The sequence below is a fragment of the Quercus robur genome, chromosome 5 (assembly GCF_932294415.1).
Source record: "Quercus robur chromosome 5, dhQueRobu3.1, whole genome shotgun sequence".
Lineage (NCBI taxonomy): Eukaryota > Viridiplantae > Streptophyta > Magnoliopsida > Fagales > Fagaceae > Quercus > Quercus robur.
Genome location: NC_065538.1, coordinates 16,174,466 through 16,189,749, shown reverse-complemented (window position 1 = coordinate 16,189,749; position 15,284 = coordinate 16,174,466). Strand labels below are relative to the sequence as shown.

Below are 15,284 nucleotides of genomic sequence, written 5' to 3'. Positions count from 1 at the left end.
CAATTAAAAAATAAATATCCAAATTACCTTAATGGATATATTGTTCACATTTTTTATATTATAAATTAGGCATTTTCTTAACTGTTTATCCTGAACTATAGACAACGAAAAAAAGGTTTCCCACCGCTTTATATATAATATTCTTCTATGATTGAAGATTAAAATTTTGAGAAATATTACTAATAAAATAATTTTCAAGTTTCGTTCAAAAAAAAAAAAAACAAAAAAATTTTCAAGTTAGCATATTTTTATTACTTCTCATGTGGGTGTACGGCCAATGTAACTTTATTATCAATCACTCAGCATTTGCATAGGCTTGTGCATAATTTTCTATCTATTTTGGTATAAGAATTTTTTTTTTCTACTTTATATATTCACTTTTCAAAACACTTTACATTAGATTATCTATTTTAGACTACATTTTATTAAAATATCAAATTTTCTTGATTTTTTTAATTGTTTCTTTTTCTTCATACACAACAATTAACATCCACTCTCTTATTTCATCCTCAAGATACTAAAAAAAATAAAATAAATAAATAAACTAAATATAAAATGAGTAGTGTTTGTGTAAATTTACACAGTTACTATAAGAACCATGTATTTTTATATAACTTTGCATGAACTGATGTGGGTGATTTTTTGAACTTTTCAAAACACTCTATATTAGATTATCTATTTTATACTACATTTTATTAAAATATCAAATATTCTTGATTTTTTTAATTGTTTCTTTTTCTTCATACACAATAATTAACATCCACTCTCTTATTTCATCCTCAAGATATAAAGAAAAAAAAATGAGTAGTGTTTGTGTAAATTTACACAGTTACTATAAAAACCCTATATTTTTATATTACTTTGCATGAACTGATATTGGTGATTTTTGAACTTGATTGGCTAAACTGTGCTACTTTTTCTATAATACAAACACTGATGCAAATGCTTATCTCATTGACTACCTTGGTTATCGTAAAATACTTGTAAAAATTAATATGACTATAGAGTTAAAAGGTTTCACACATATTTTTTGGAAGATGTAGGGTTGGCCTTAGGCCCAAGGGCCTCTGCTACCAAAAGGATCCAAAATTTGGGGACAATAAATGTAATCAGTGAGTTTCAACCATTTAATAAGTGAATGTTTGAATTAATTTTTTATTTGTAATTGGTGAGACATCAAAAAAGAAAAAATTTAGAAGAAAGTGAGAAATCAATTTGTATAAACTTTATGTAGTAAAATTTGTAGTATGCATAATATCACTCAAATTTTATTACATAAGTCCTATAAATTAATGTGTTATCAATCACAAGAAATAATTTGAATACTTATTTAGTATCTTGTTAAAATGCCAACAGTTACATTCATTGTCATTAGTTTGTAAGATTTTTTAAATAAATTTATAATAGTGAATTAGTCATATTAACATAATAAATTTTAAATAAAAAATTATAATATATAAATAAATATTATATAAGTTATATTTAAATATGAGAAAACGCATTTAAATTTATTGTCTTAGTACTCAAATTATGAGAAAACTCTGCCAAAGTGCATATGGCATTATTGTGAAAAGACTCCAGCGATTAGGAAAAGAAAAAAAGTAGAACGGTCTATTTTTTGTCGCCCACTACGCAAAAAGTCATAAAGTAAAATCGAGGCCATCTTTTTCCGCGAAATGAACCCATTGGTCATCTCTCAGGATATAAATTATGAATTTTTTTTAATATAATTATTTTAGGATACAAGGCCACCAGATAGAATAAGTTGTTTCTCAAAAGATAGGATAAATCTAAGCATATAATTTTCTTTTATGAATTTTTTTCATAATAATTGAGCTAATATAGTTATGGATAACAATAAAAATTATATAAGGTACATGTGAGAGTCGTGTTGGCTTTATGCAATTTGAAAACTAAAGATAATAATTTTGTGTGAGACATTTTCTTATATTCTAATAAAAAATTAATAATATTTTCTTTTCAAAAATTTTTAATAATTTTTATATACTATTTTTTATTTACATCAATTTTTCTTGTTAGTTAAGTAATAATTGGTATAAATGCACCAAAAGGTTCTTATATTTTGGACCCAAATTCATTTTAGTCCATACTTTTTTATTTTACCGTTTTTAATCCCCAAAATAAAAAATACGTTCCATTTTGATCCTTTCCATCCTTTCACTAATAGAAACAACCTATGTAGCAGATGGCAAATTAAAAAATAAATAAATTCATCCTACGTGTCATTACTAACTTATCCACGTCAATTTTCCACCACATTTAGAGTCATGTGACTGACTCACACGTTTGGCTAACAATTGTGAACCCAAAACCCTAACAACCAAATTTCACGATTAAAGCTCTTCCCCCATAGCACAACACAACTTATACCTCCAATTCACAATTGAAGCTCATCACTAATTACAAACACCAAATCTCGTCATCGACAGCTCATCCCATCGATGGAATCAAGCTCATCAATCGGTGTAAGTCTAAGGAGGAGAGCACCAATGAAGTGCTTCTGTTCCCAAAAAAACTAGTGTTAGTGGCATCATGGACATCAGACAATTTCAACAAAAGGTTTTACGGATGTCCTAATTACTGGGTATTGACTGATATTAAACATAGATGTTTTTTTGTAAGATTTTGTTGCAATTTTGGGTTGCAGATTTTACAGGTATTACATAGTCAATTTTAGCTTTGGTTTGCATTTCAAGTGCAAGTGTAATTTTTTCCAATGGCATGAGGATGAGATTTGTGAGTGGAAAGGATCTTATCTTAGAGCAGAGGTAGACGATTATCACACTTGAGACTGAGGTTGCAAATTGCAAGAAGATAGAGAAGTTTTTCACACTGTGTTTGGCATTGTCATTGGTGATATGTGGGGTTTGTTTTTTGTGATTCTATCTTTGGTGGGTTAGATAGGTGGGGTGGAAAAAATGATGTAGTTGTGAATGTATGTAGCTTTGGGCTGTCAATTTTTTTCCAATTAGCAATGGAACACCTGCAGATTAGGTTGTACTTGTAATTTGAATGAATTGGAAAACTTTCTCTCCATATGTGCATACTGCTGTGTTGTGCTATATAAAGGTAAGTGGTGTGAAAGTCCTAATAGTTATTGTGGAAGATCACTCATAAAACAACTCAAATAAGATTTGCACAAACTTGCTGCAATGAAATCTGTCATACAATCACAACAAAGATGTTTCAAAATCACTGGAAACTTTCATCCCATGAACACTAAAGCCCTAATAAATTTTAGCTGCTTTTAATTTTACCTTGTACCAAAATATTTACCCAAATAAAGGCTATTATTCAAACATTGACAATTTGGGATGGAAGTGAGTTTTCAGTTTAATGATTTTGGAGGAATGGAAATGTGTTTTCAGTTTAATGTTTTTGGAGTTTGGTATCTATTGTTTCATCTCCAGATTCAAGAAATGATTGATGATGGTAGAAAAGAGGGATTAAGAGAGGGATTTATGGTTTGATCGTCTGATTTGGGGTTTTAATCTGTCACATGATTTGGGTAGTTGATTAGTCAGTCACATGAGGGTCACGTAACTTTAAATGTGGTGGAAAGCTGACATGGATAGGATAGTAATGACACGTATAATTAATTAATTACTTTTTAAATTTTTCGTCTGTCATGTAGGTTGTTTTCATTAGTGAGATAACGGTAAAAACCAAAATAAAACGCGCTTATCATTTTCAAGACTAAAAAAGGTAAATTAGAAAAGTAGCGACCAAAATGGAAATGTGGCCAAAATTTGGAAAGCAAAAGTGTATTTACGCCATAAAACTATTAATGAAAATTTTGTTAAATCTGTTTGTGTGTGCGCATGCCATGCATTTTTCATATATTTTTAGGATGGGGAGTTACCACCATTTTTCTATTGAGGAAAAAAAACTCTTATGTGGGATGAAGGAGATGGAGACCATTCTTTCATACTTGCACAAAATACCTCATCTAGCAATATTATGGGTAACAAAATTTACTTCTCTAAATGTATACCAAATCAAATAATTAGAGAAGGAATTCTTTGGCTTCTCTTATAAAACAACCAAAGTTTAAAATAGAAGTAAATAATAATAATAATAATACATAAAACACAGAGCAATCCCCATGGTAGACTGTAAGTGGTAGACAAAGTAATTAAATTACTCTAACATATAATGATCGCTAGAATATAAACTCAAACACAAAAAGTATGGGAAAAGTATCTATTTTATTTTTTAGTTGACCAATATATATGACTTTACTCAAAAGGATCAAGTCTGTTGTTAAGAGCAGAATAGGATTTGGGAGTTTGTTGTAGCTGGGTTCGAGGTCAGTTGGGCATCCTGTGATTATGGAATTGAGAAGAGAGAATTAAGAGAGTGGAAACAACTTGTACATTCCTATTCAATGCTTTCAAAGTTTCAAAGTAATGGTTATATACAATTCCTTGCCTCACTCACTGTAATATCAGAAACTACTTGTACAACTGTCATTACAGCCTCTAGTAACTAGCAACCAACAAACTAACTCCTTCTGTAACTGACTCTTGATGACTGTGCAAACCTTCCTTGTGCAAACCTTCTTAGCTACTGTGAGACTGCCTTGGCTGCTGAGCTGATTGATGAGCCGGTGTGATCTTAACATCTATTAAATGCTACTGAGGCCTGATTTCCCTTCATATAAATATTTATTGTGCCACACTAACCTTCAATTAAATGTGATTAAGCATGTCCACAACCCTTATTATTGCTTTAGCCTTTAGGAATGCCATCTTAGAGGATTCACAGTAGAAGAGCTAAAAAAATTTAGGCGTAAATGTACTTTTGGTCTCTACATTTTGCACTTTTTCCATTTTGGTCCCTACATTTTATTTTTCACTTTTAGTCCCTAAACCAATTAATGTGTGACATTTAAGTCCTTACCATCAGCCAACTAAGGGAAAAACTGAGGTGGTAGACGGAACACCCTATTAGCTAACGTAACGCTGATGTGGCGATTAAAATATTATTAAAAAATATTATTTGGCATTTTTATATGCCACGTCAGCATTTTAATTTTTTTATAAAAAGCCATGTCAGAAAATTTAAACCAAAAAAGAAAATAAATTAAAAAAACAAAACTTTTTTTTTTCCATTATTTTTTCATGAGAACTGAAGTTGTTCTTCGTGTTCTTCCTAAATCCATGAAATAAACCAATCTCTAGCAAACCCCAAATCCAAATCCAGCAACCAAATCTACTCCATCAAATCCAGAAAAACAAGAAATAAATCTAAGAAACCAAACCAAGCCATAAATAAATCGAAGAAATAAACCTATAAACCTAGTAACCAATTCAATCTCTAGCAAACCCATAAACCCAAAATTTTTCTTCAAAAACAAACACACAAAAAAACCCATAAAAACAAACAACTCCTCGTTGTCTCCAAAAAAACAAAAACACAAACAAACCCAGAACGAGAGCAAGGATACCCAAATCTGAACAAACTTAGTCACACAAGTCTCAAACAAACCCAAATACCCACTCATGGGCAATGGATTCTCTTCTTGATGCATGCCACAACCACCACCGAAGATGTTCCCATTTTCCATCCAAACACCATCCTCCACCGAAACCTCCAACAAATCAAACCCATAAACCCAAAAAAATCATCAAACCCACATAAAAAAACAAACCCAGAAATTTAAAACCGATTAAACGCTCCATATTGATGAAAGCGACGTAAGACGATGTCATTCGGTTCCCTTGGTCTTTAGCTATGATCTCGACATGGTCATGCTACCAAACTCCGACACACGAGTAGGTCGTGCTGAGATCGATTCCGATGGCAGGACCCTCTCTTTTAATAGACTTTTTTTTTTTTTGTACGGTCAAGATTCAACAATCTGAAAAGAAATCTATGAGCACTTTTTGAAAGAAACGGAGAAAAAATAGAAAGTTGTGATAAAATTTGCAGAGTTTTTGAGATAGAACTGTGTTGAGAACGAAGGAGGGCCTTTTATTTTTGTGTTTGTGTTTGTTTTTTAATTAGATTTTTTTTTTTTTTTTGGAAACCGTTTTTTAATTAGATTTAAGTTTTGTTTTTTAATTTATTTTCTTTTTTGGTTTAAATTTTCTAACATGGCTTTTTATAAAAAATTAAAATGCTGACATGGCATATAAAAATGCAAATAATTTTTTTTTAATAATATTTTAATCGCCACATCAGTGCTACATCAGCGCCACATCAGCTAATAGGATGTTCCGTCTGCCACCTTAGCATTTCCCATTAGTTGGCTGGCGGTAAGGACTTAAATGTCACGCGTTAATTGGTTTAGAGAACTAAAAGTAATAAAAATAGAATGTAGGGATCAAGATAGAAAAAGTGCAAAATGTAGGGACCAAAAGTGCATTTACGCCAAAAATTTAACTTTTAGCAATTCAAAAACTTATTTTATTTATTTTAACAACACATTTTACAATACACCCAACATCAAAACTTCTATTTTAACAAACACCACATTAAAATAATATAAGAAATCCAATTAAATAATATATCCCTACAAATCAAAACCACCCAAAACCACATCCCTGCAAATTAGACCACCAAAAACCACATCCAAATCAGAATCACCAAAAAAAAAAAAACACATTTAGCAACCCCAATAACCTGCAACCAAACCCGGCAAAGATGAGTCTTTGCCACCGCCATTGGAGGCCAAAAAGACAAAAAAAAAAAAAAAAACAAAACAAAACCACAACCACCGTGAACCCTCTATGACCCATTCCAAACTTACTTGAGACCCACGACCACACCATCTGAGACCCACCTGAAACCCACGATCACACCATCTGAGACCCACCTGAAACCCACGATCACACCATCTGCAACCCATGAAACCTCACCTAAGACCCACGGCCACACCATCGAGCACGGCCAAATGCACCACTGTACCCATGAACCCATAACACCAACCCAGAATGCCAACGCCGCACCCACCCACCAATCCGACCACCACAAAGTTCAAACCCATATCACAACCAACAAAACCCACCCACCATACCAAAACCCAGCAAGCCATAAATCACAAAACTGCGAATTCGATCTCACCTCACCAAATCAAACCCATGAATCTGATCTCACCTCTTGACTACAATTGCTGAACCATGAAGCACAAACAAAGGCATAGGAGAGAGCAAAGAGAAAAGAGAGAAGTGAGCGAGGAAAGAGAAGAGAGAAGAGTCTGAGGAAAAAAAGAGACCATTAGCGATTAAAATTTTGATTTTTGTGTTTACCTTTGTGCTACAGTAGACTGTTATTCATAACAGCTCACTGTAGCGTGAAGGTAAAATATAGCTACAAATTTTAGTTATAGCAACTTTATTGTAAAGCATTTTTCGTTGGTTGAGATGCTATTATTATGAGTGCTCTTAGCTAAGCATACCCTCAATTAACCAAAGAAAATAATCTTTTGACATGCTCAAATTTTAGGAATCTACTGAATTTACCATCGGATAGCTTTGACCAACTCCTAAGTCATATAAGAAGGTATCTCCTCGACTTGCATGGGTAGCTTGATGCAGTTGATGGCCTAGGGTGAAAATTGATTATCTTGTTTTATATGCAAAATTACTACTACTTAACATGAACCTCATAGATTTTTTTTTTTCCTCAAAAAGTTTATTGACACAAAAAATTTGACAAAACTTTTTACATTTGTTGATGTAAGAGATTGATGATGGTAAGTAAAAGAGTGATATTAGTGATGGATCTAGATGAGAACTAATAAAAGTTTGCTAACTTAACTATCGTGAAAAATGTTGTGAATTTTTTTGTGTATTGCTTTTTTTTTTAAAAGTGTTACATTCACAATATTTTTCACAACAATCATAGGTGTCAAGTTACTTCTTGTTTTCTATGTGAGCCCACCACTAAAATTATATATTTGTTAATCAATGACAACATGTAACAATCTGCTACTTAGGATTTTTGTAAAAGTGTTGTGAAAAATATTGTAAATGTAGCATTTTTCTTTGTTTTTTGTTTGTTTTTTATTTGATAAAAAATATTATTTTATTTATTAGTTAATATTTGGACTTGATTAATACTATTACAATGCAAGAAATAACCCTAATTGATGAAATTTGGGGGCTTTTTTTTTTTTTTTTTTACTTGGGACCTTAGGCAACCATATCAATTACTTATAACATTGAGCCAACATAACAAACAATTTCCCAAAGGTTCCATCCCTTCTTAAATCACCTATTACAACTGGTGTCGTTTGTTGGAATTGCAAACCATAAAGAATCTTTTTTTTTTTATAGGTAATAACAAATTTATTGATAATAGAAGTACAATGGATTTACGATAGTAAACTCACTGCACTGAAAAAAATACAAACCAATCAAAAAGAAAGGCTAACAGAATTAAGAAAATTAAACAAAGAATGACAATGTGTAAACCCCCAAATACGGGACCACTCAAACAAAGTCTTAAGCAGCAAGGACTTCACACAATCTACAAGTCTCTCAGTTTCCTCAAAAGTTCGGGCATTGCATTCCTTCCAAATTAACCACATAAGACACGCTGGAACCATATTCCACACATTTGAAGTGTGACTACCCAACCAATTCCACCATGCAGAGAGAAGAGAAACAACGTTCTTGGGCATCACCCACTGAACCCCAAACAAACGAAGGACTTCACTCCACAAGGTATGAGCATACTTACAAGGGATCAATAAGTGATCCACAGTTTCCTCTTCACATCGACAAAGGCAGCACCAATTAACAAGAGGTAAATCCTTCTTAACAAAGTTGTCTATAGTAAAAATCCCACCCCTAGCAGCTGTCCATAAAAAGAAAGCCACCCTTTTAGGGACCTTAACACACCAAATGCTCTTCCAAGGAAAAGACACCGACAGGGCTGCTAGCAATGAAAAATAGAAAGAGCGCACATCAAAAACACCACTACGGTTCAATTGCCATATCATGGTGTCATCACCCCCTCTAGGTAGCTTGGATGAGATATGCGCAAAAAAATCATAAAAGATCCCTGTCTCCCAATCCTGAAAAGCACGACGGAAACGTAAGTTCCAACTTCTACCACCCCCATCTGGTGCATAGTCAACCATATCAGAAATCATAGCTGACTTATCCATAGCAATAGCAAACATAGCCGAATATAAATCCTTCAGGGCAGTAGGGCTACTCCAAGGGTCATACCAAAATCTGATACGAAAACCCTCACCTGCTGCATACAACACATGACCAAAAAAGCTCTCAACCCCCTTCCTAATGTTCTTCCACATACCACATCCATGCGTCCCTCTAACAACTCTAGTACACCATCCCCCACTGGCCTCCCCATATTTGGAAGCTATAACTTGCCTCCATAAATGTGTGACCTCATTCCCAAATCGCCATAGCCACTTCCCAAGCAAAGCTTGGTTAAATAGCCTAATCTTCCGGATCCCCAAGCCACCTACCTCCACGGGCCACACAACTTTCTCCCAAGCAACAAGTGAGAATTTAAAAACATCATTAGAACTCCCCCAAAGGAAATTCCTCTGAATCCTCTCTAATCTGTCTGCCACATGTTGTGGAATAGTGAACAAAGATAAATAATACGTAGGAAGACTTGATAGGGTACTCTTTAATAAAGTAAGTCTACCCCCTTTTGACAAATATAACTACTTCCAACCTGCAAGCCTTTTTTCCATCCGTTCAATGATAGGGTTCAATATAGAGGAATCCTTATAATGTGCCCCCAAAGGCATACCCAAATAAGACATGGGTAAACAGCCTATCTTACAACATAAAATACGAGCTAAGGCATCCAAATTCCCAACCTCACCAATCGGCAAACCATAAAGAATCAACATTAGGTCAAACCAAGGTGACATAACCCAAGCAAACTAGGCCTCCAACTCTAGTTTGTGTAGATCCCTTCTTCAAACCAAAATTTGAACTTCGGGGCAAACAAAGCACAAACTAAAAAAGACTGAAAATGAAAACTAATATCAATTATATTGGTGGTAATTACTGTAATTTTACATTTTTTTTTTTTTTTAAGAAGTTGTAGAAGATATTAAATTTTATAAGGATGTGGTGTAAAACCCAAGTTTTACTTCTCCAATCCCAATATGTCACCCAATAGTACACTATGACAAAATATTTGGGGCTGCCTTCTCTCATCGGAAGACTTAAGAAAGCTAGCTTTGATTATATCAAAGAAAGAATTTGGAGGAAATTACAGGGTTGGGAGAAAAAATTGCTATCACAAGCTGGTAGGGAAATTTTGATCAAAGCAGTGGTTCAAACCATCCCAACTTACACAATGAGTTTCTTCTTGCTTCCTCTTGGTTTATGCCAAGAAATTGAAGGTCTAATCCGTAAGTTTTGGGAGGGACAAAGGGGGGAGCAAAGGAAAATTCATTGGTTAAACGGGGGGAATATGTGTGAACCAAAATTGGAGGGGGGAATGGGTTTCAGGGAGTTGTCACTCTTCAATGAAGCACTCTTAGCAAAACAAACTTGGAGATTATTGCACAATAAAAATTCTCTATTCTATAGAGTTTTTAAATCAAGGTTTTTCCCAAATGGCTCTATCATGGATGCTAATGAAGGAAGGGGTGGTTCTTACGCTTGGAAAAGTATTTTGCTAGCTGTGCCAAGCAAAATAAAGAATTTCTTATGGAGAGCTTGCAGAAATGCACTGCCAACAAATGCAAATCTAGTTCGAAGTTGTGTAATGACTGATCCGAGATGCTGCATCTACAATAACAATGAAGAGAACGTACTCCATTGCCTCTGGTCTTGTCCGAGTCTGTCAACAATTTGGGAAGAAGATCCACAATGGAATTTCAGGACTGTCACAACACTCACAAGTTTTGCACAGCTGCTGGAGTATGTTTTGGCTTTGGATTGTTCATCAGAATTATTCGCCATGGTCACATGGACAGTGGCAAAACAAGGTACGCTTTTCCCCACCAGGTTTCCCAAATGACCAAGTGATGCAACGAGCTGTTGCAGCATTGATCGAGTATCAGACTGCCCCACCTCCAGTTCAGGCAGCAAAGGTCAGAACAAGAACGAGGTGGAAAGCTCCTCCAAGTGAGTTCTCAAAAGTAAACTTTGATGGGGGCAATATTTAAAGAGGAAGACAAGGTATGAAATTGGAGTGGTTATTTGAGATTGTCAAGGGCAAGTCTTGGCATCAATGTCTTAAATCATTCCCTTACCTCTAAATATTGTGGAGCTTGAAACATTAGTAGTGGTGAAGGCATTATAGTTTGCTATTGATTTGGGGTTGAGCAAAGTCATCCTAGAAGGAGATTCGGAGATCGTTATAAATGCTTTGAATGAGAACTTGCAATCTTTGGCGTCATTTGGTTTACTTATCAAGATGTCAAGAATATTGCAAACTATTTTCATTGTATTAGTTTTCCACATGTTCATAGGGATGGAAATTGTGTAGCTCACAACCTAACTAAACATGCACGACATGTCACTGGTTTTTTAGTGTGGATGGAGGATGTTCCATTATACACCTTTGGTACATATCAGGTAGATTTGCCTACTTCGTAATAAAGCTTTTAGATCCAATTTCTCAAAAAAAAAAAAAAAAAATCTAATAGCCATTTTAAAATATAATTTAACTGTGTGTTTATTGAGATGTTATTATGTGGTAGGATCTATTGAGTTTTAAGTAAAAAATTGAAGTGTCAATCTTTTATTGAATAGTGTAAAACATGGGTTTTACACCTCATCCTTACCAAATTCGGACTCTTTTTAGAGATTGGGATTTCAACATTAGAAGTTGGTAGCATTGTATTATTTATGAGGCAAAACTTAGATATAGTATCTTAGGTGCAGTTCCTTAGGTATCCCTCTTAAATTTTAGACATCTGTCCATTTTAAACATCTCTCCAAATGACATTAAAATCCATTCTCTCTCTCAAAACCCAATGGCTTCAGATCTCTTCATATCTCAAACTGAATAAGAAATTTTGCCGACAATCCTTTTGTAATTTTAGATCTAGTCCATTGCTAGGGAAATCTGCTAGACCTTCTAAATCTTTGACTACATCAACAATTCCTTCAATTCTTACAATAATCTCAATCAGCAAATATAATAGTGAAAGACATCCATGAAGGTGGTAACACAATTTTTGAGATGGTTTCTCTTTTTGCATCAATGGGAGCTTCTAGTGTTGAAATTGTCGGTCCAAAGAAAGAATTAGGTGTTCAAGGAATCCTGGAAGTTTTTTGTACAGCAAATTTCATCTCTCCAACCAAGTCATCTATTTTAAATGAAAATTGAAGTCAACTTGTTTCAGAATTTCGAAAACTACCCATGGATTATGGATTTTGCTAAAGCGGTTTTTCTTTGGATTGGGTGTGAGAAGTCCAAAGAAATCTGGTAATTGGGTTTTTTAGTTTTTGTGAGAAGGAGAAAAAAAGAAGTAAACAAATAGAGAGGATTTTAACGTCGTTTTGAGAGATGTTTAAAATGGACAGATGTCAAAAATTAAGAGGGGTACCTAAAGAACTGCATCTAAGGTATTGTATTTAGTTTTGCCATTATTTATGAGTATTGACTTCTAATTTTTTTCTCTCCTAATTTCGGCAGTGATATTGTCACAATTCTTTCTTTCTTTTTTTTCTCTCTCCCATCTGTCAAATATGTCTCTCTCCTCTCTTACTTTTAATTTTTTATTATTGGTGAATATGGAATACTTAACCCTTATTGATGCTTTGGTTGTCTCCTTATTTTTAATTTCATATCATTGATTTATGTTCAGAGTTTTTGTGGGAGTATCTACTTGAATATATGATACAAATTGTGTTTGAAAACTGATAACAGTTAAGATCATGAAACGTTGTATTATCTGCTGAGTCATGTGTTCTGCTATTCTCATTATTCTTCTTCTTCTTAATTTCAAGTTCAGTTTCTGTTCCATTTCCATCATTGTATCACCAATATTCATATTTTTCTTTATTAAGGTTCTCTTCTAAATAGCATATTTAATTTCTTACTTCTGACACTAGTAATGGAGAGATAAATTAGTACAATTTGTTCGTGTGCATTCTCTAGGATCTTATTGATGCCATAATTGTTGGTGGCAATTTCAATCTTATTCAGATTTCTTGCAACAAATAATTGTGACATTATTTTGGGTATAGTTAGTTTGTGCCTCACAATGCTAAACTTTTTTTAATGATTGATTTGAATCATGAGATCTGACAATGCTATTTCTAAGTGTGATAAATGCAATTAGATGGCTTAATATGTTTGATGAAATGGCCTTTGGCATTGATTTTTGTGTCCGCGGCACTGCTGGGCTTGTTTCACATTTAGGTTACAAGGCACAAATTCAAGCCACTCCTTTTCTGTAATTTCCCCCCTATGTCTACAGGTCTAGATTGCACTTTGGAATGTAATAGATTTTTAGATTACCTTTTATTTACAAAGTTTAGAATTTCCTTAAACAACCTTCAACACATTTATTTCTTACCCTAGACTTCTCATTTTTTGATAACTTGATGCCATATCCATACTTTAACTTGTAAGTTCGTGCAAACTTTCTGAATTGTTTGTTGTCCCTAAAGGACATCCCCAACACAAATTCAGGATCCTTTAAGTATTCAACTCTAAATTTAGGTAATTTTTTCTTTTGCTGACCATCAGATTGTCGGGAGAATGCAACTAGTTTGAGGATGCATAGTCAAATCCACTTAGAATTTCATCTAATGGCCAATTAAAAAAAGTTGGAACTAGAACTAGGTGGGATAATTATTGTTTTGCAAAATTAGATGGGTATGACAATGGATGATAGGCAATATTAGGTGTGTGTTCTTATGAGGGCTGGCCATTATGTGGGCTGGTGGGCTGACAAGTGTTGCCATCATATTCATTCACAATAATTTCATATAACTTTTCATTAACTAGATCATCATAGTCAGAGTCATACCATTCATAAGTCACATCCTCCATGGCACCATTCGCGTCATGACCTTTAGCATCATTCCCTACATCCACCAAATTACCACCCACCTCAAACTCATCGTCAACAAGAGCATCATCCCCATCCTCCATATCAACATCATTATCATCATCATCAACATCCACATCCACATTCTCCACACCAATACCACAACCAACCAAATTCGCAACATTAACAACACTGACATCCCTAATAAACAATTGTTTCTGAACAGGGGTTTCATGTTCTACATAAATGTCTATTTTAGGATCAATGGGGTCAAGACACTTAAATAGTTCCTAAGTATCAGCATCATTGGACAAATATCTTGGGCCATTGTGAAGATCACACCCACGCACAACAAAATAAATTTGGACATAATCCGATACCCCCAACTCCATACAATAATGCTTAACCTCTGGTATAGAAAAGCAGTCTAAATCCACATAATCATAAACTTTCACCTTACCACCTATATACTACCTCTTAATCGAGTGGTGTAATACTCCATTGTAATGAATAAACAATGAAAAATTCTAACCAAGCATCTTTCTTGTGACAGTTTTAAATTAAAAAGGCAACACATAGCACAACAAAGTATTTTAGCTGACAAAGACAGTGTTAAGTACCCCACACACACCAAAATATTAGCAGAAAAATAAAGTACTAACTGCTAAGTACTCCACACAGCAAACAACTCCAAGTGTGGACCAATTTATTTTGAGATAATAAAACTGCATGTGAAGATGTTCAACAAGCAGACAAACATAAATATAAATATAAAGTAGATTATCCCAAAGCATTTAATCTCACCTATCAGTCAACAAAATCCAACATAAACAAACAAATGAAATAAAGTTAGTCTTCAATTGAAAAAGTCACTAGCTTTAAAGAATGCACCGCAAAATCTAACACAAAACCCATCTACTACTAACTATACCCAAAATAACACAAAGCAAAAATGTTGGGTTTTCAGAACTTACCCAATGCTATACTTGGTCGGAGCCAGAGCTAGAGCTGCCTCTTGAAGCGGCGGAGTAGACCCTAGCCTACCGGAGCGGACGGAGACGCCGCAAATTCCCTCTTCTCATTCTCGGTCTCTCCTTCCCCTTTCTCGATATATCTTTCTCTCTCAGTCTCGGTCTCGATCTCTCTTTCCCTTACGGTTTCAAATATCTCCCTTTCTCGGTCTCTCAGTCTCTCTCTCTCTCCCCCAGTCGATCTCTCACTCTCTCTTTTTCCCCCTCTTTCTTTCTCCCCAAATTTCTCAATTAGGGTATTGGGATAGTTTTTGAATTTCACTAGGCAAGGGAACGAC

General features: G+C 34.2%; 1 long non-coding RNA gene across 1 annotated transcript; it reads right to left on the bottom strand.

Moving 5' to 3' along the window:
• Nucleotides 1-2,216: 2,216 nt before the first annotated feature.
• Nucleotides 2,217-15,284, bottom strand: LOC126725273 (uncharacterized). Its single transcript, XR_007655386.1, has 2 exons — nucleotides 14,950-15,284; nucleotides 2,217-2,521 (listed from the first exon to the last, which is right to left on the bottom strand). It is a non-coding gene; the product is annotated as an uncharacterized LOC126725273 (long non-coding RNA).